This window comes from Trichosurus vulpecula, chromosome 6 (genome assembly GCF_011100635.1).
Source record: "Trichosurus vulpecula isolate mTriVul1 chromosome 6, mTriVul1.pri, whole genome shotgun sequence".
NCBI classification, from domain to species: Eukaryota; Metazoa; Chordata; class Mammalia; order Diprotodontia; family Phalangeridae; genus Trichosurus; species Trichosurus vulpecula.
In genome coordinates, this window is record NC_050578.1 from 261,644,035 (window position 1) to 261,647,972 (window position 3,938).

Here is a 3,938-nt window from a genome sequence, read left to right on the forward strand (position 1 = left end):
AGAATAACCCAAGATCTGGCAGCTTCTACATTAAGAGATCGAAGGGCTTGGAATGCGATATTCCGGAGGTCAATGGAGCTAGGATTAAAACCTAGAATCACCTACCCAGAAAAACTGAGTACCATGTTCCAAGGCCAAATATGGATTTTCAATAAAATAGAGGACTTTCAAGCTTTCTCAGTGAAAAGACCAGAACTGAATAGAAAATTTGACTTTCAAACACAAGAATCAAGAGAAGCATGAAAAGGTAATGAAGAAACAGAAATTGCAAGGGACTTACTAAAGTTGGACTGTTTTGTTTACATTCCTACACGGAAAGATGATGTGTATGATTCATGAGACCTCAGTATTAGGGTAGTTGAAGGGAATATGCATATATATATGTTTATGTATATATATATATATATATATATAAGTAAATGTGTATGTATGTATGTATCTATGTGTATATGTATGCATGTGTATGTATGTATATATATGTGTGTGTGTGTATATATATATATATATATGTAAAAGAGAGAGAGCAGACACAGGGTGAGTTGAAGATGAAAGGAAGATATCTAAAAGAAATAAAATGAAATTAAGGGATGAGAGAGCAACATACTGAGAGAAGGAGATAGGGAGAGATAGAATGGGTTGGATTATCTCACATAAAGGTGGCAAGAGGAAGCAATTCTGTGGGAGGAGGGGAGAGGGCAGGTGAGGTGGGAATGAGTGAACCTTGCTCTCATCAGATTTGGCCTGAGGACGGAATACCATATATACTCAGTTGGGTATCTTACCCCACAGGAAAGAAGAGGGAGGAAGATAAAAAAAAATAAAAATAAAAAAAAAATAAAAGGGGGGGGGGATGATGGAGGGGAGGGCAGATGCGGGTGGAGGTAATCAAAACAAACACTTTGGAAAGGGGACAGGGTCAAGGGAGAAAATTCAATAAAGTGGGATTCTGTTGGGAAGGAGCAAAATGTAGTTAGCCTTTCACAACATGAGTATTGTGGAAGGGTTATACATAATGATACATGCGTGACCTAGGTTGAAGTGCTCGACTTCTTAGGGAGGGTGGGTGGGAAGGGAAGAGGGGAGAGAATTTGGAACTCAAAGTTTTAAAAACAGATGTTCAAAAACAAAAAAAAAAGTTTTTGCATGCAACTAAAAAATAAGATACACAGGCAATGGGGCGTAGAAATTTATCTTGCCCTACAAGAAAGGAAGGGAAAAGGGGATGAGAGGGGAGGGGGGTGATAGAGGGGAGGGCTGACTGGGGAACAGGGCAACCAGAATATATGCCATCTTGGAGTTGGGGGGGGAGGGTAGAAATGGGGAGAAAATTTGTAATTCAAACTGTTGGGAAAATCAATGCTGAAAACCAAATATGTTAAATAAATAAATTTAAATAAAAGGGAGCATTCAAACTAAAAAAAAAAAAAAATTAACTAATCCCTTCACCTGTGCTCTGTGAAAAGTTTGCTGTATCAGTAACACAAATTCTCTGGTTTCAAATCGTTTCCTTTACAAATCACTTGCTGAGATGGGGCAATCAGAATGCTTGTTTCCACTTACAAGCACATCTTCTACCACAATCACTCAGTAATCTCTCCTCCCTCGAATTTCACTCAATGCCTATCTACTATTCAATCAAAATCTATAATTTTTAATTTTTAAAATTTTATTACTCAAATCCTTTAGGTTTTCTACTCATTCAGGACTACTGACTTCTGAATAGAGATAATTAAATAGTTGTTTTCTTCTTTGAAATTTTAAGATACACACACACACACACACACATATATATATACATGTTTATATGTATATATGTGCACATTCACATATGTGTGTGTGTATATATACATATATATATGTATATACATACATATGTGTATACACACACACACATATTCATTCATTCTTAAGCACTCACAAGCAATTTGTATTTTGGAACCTAAGTTAGAAAAACTTCCATTTGGAGAATTCTCTGCCTACTCTGAAATTAACTGCCTCACATCTCAAATTTCTCCATGTTGTCTATCTAGTTCTATAAAACATTTTCTCCAAATGTAAAGAAGTTTAGGTTAAACTACAGGCTGTACCTATTTGAATGCTAGCAAGCATTCAAATAATTTATTTCAAAAATTTAAACTCAGTTAAGATAGTGACCAAATGCATAGTTTTCTAAAAGAAAATTAAACATTCACAAAATAACTAAGATTAATACTTTTATGGCACAGTTCAAGTAATTAAACAGTTTAACAGAAGCCTTAAACTTTATCAAATAGCACTATGTGAGTGTAATTTTTTTCACTGAAGGTCTAAGAAGTGAATTAAACATTTTTTCTTGTTGGTAGTCAATATAAATCACCATTAAAGCAGTATAACATGGTAAAAATCAAAGTGTGATCTAGAAATACTTACACATCCATAACTTAAAGTCTTTATAAAGTTCTGGGTAGAGATTTCACGAGAGAATAAAAGATAAAGCCTTCTAAGACAACCAAGATTCAGTTTCTCAGAAAGAGAGAAATACGATTTTTGGTAGCCCTGGTCACCAGAGCCATATTTTTTTTTATCTTGTTCTTAACAAAAGCTTAAAAAGGAAGCCAAAATCCTAGCCAACTGACATGAATGTTTCATAAATTATTAATTTTCTGGGGAAAAATACCATTAGTACCAAACCATACCTTACATGGATTAGATTTAAATGCTCTTTCATTCATGTCAATAACTTTAAATGATTAACTAGAAACATACAAAACCTTCTTGTCTGAATGTAACTTACTCTCCAGATTTCCTTTATCCTAGACTTTAATTAGGTTAGGAAAGTCGTTCATATTGAAGCTATTTTCTCTAACGCGGCATTTCTATGCAGTATCAACAATTCAGACCAAAGAAAGAGAAAAGAATGCCATCTATAACAAACTGTTCTTACTTGTAGAGAAGTTCTACAAAGAAAGGGGACCAAATGCCACACCCTAACTTCAGGGAGAGTCCAACTCAATCCTTTTACCAAGGAAAGACCAGGGAAGTGGTGCCATCTTTGGAGAGTTTTACCCCTTATGTGACACACCCAGAGCCTCAGACCAAAGCTTTCATTTGCCTCTTCTCTGGACCACCCAGTCCTGCTGGCACAGAGGGCAGCGACTGTTCTGTTTCTCCCACAGGGACATGCCGCAATTATGGAAGGAATGGTTACGCTCTCCCCAGACCACAACAGACCTTCTTCTTTGTTTTCAGATTGACATCTAAGATAGGCATGCATCACCTGGACCCTGCTGATGGCGCAAGTGAAACACTCCAAGTTTCAGCTCCACATGGCCACCGCGTTCCACTTCTTGAGGTAGAACATCTTGTGGCCGGCGGCCTTGGAGCCCGAGCTGCCCAAGTGTGAGGCCGACGGGCCAGGCTCCTCTCTGTCCTCCAAGTCGGCCATGGGGGGTGGGGCGGGGAGAAGAATGGGGCGAGTGTGGCTGGGAGCTATGGCCGCGAGGCCCGAACCTTCTCAGGAGAGGGTGCAGCTCCCTACAGAGGCGCCCGCCCAATCAAAATTATTCTGGTTATTGTCTATCATCTTCCAAAATCCTCTCCTTCTTTCCTCAATGACTTCAGTGGTTGACTCACAGTTATTTTTTTTTTCTCTGCTCCCAAACTCCTGGCCTCGTAGTAGAGGATTTTTCACAAACATATTGATTTTTTCTTCAACCACCATGAAAGCTCAATTCATCAACTATCCAATTTCACATGAATTGCTGCTTCACCCCACTTCAGATACACACAGACATAGATGACAATATCCTTGATGTTACCATCACCAATTTATTTACTGTTTTCATTTTGATGAACTCCGATATTCCCATATCTGATCAAGATCTCATGACACCCCATTTTCTCTCTGCTTTGCAATCCAAGTCTTATTTTTAGGTTACGCTTTGATATTGAGTCCATCT

At 38.0% G+C, this 3,938-nt stretch overlaps 1 pseudogene; it reads right to left on the bottom strand.

Moving 5' to 3' along the window:
- Window positions 1-3,083: 3,083 nt before the first annotated feature.
- On the bottom strand, window positions 3,084-3,424 carry LOC118855440 (annotated as a pseudogene).
- Between the last annotated feature and the right edge of the window lie 514 nt (window positions 3,425-3,938).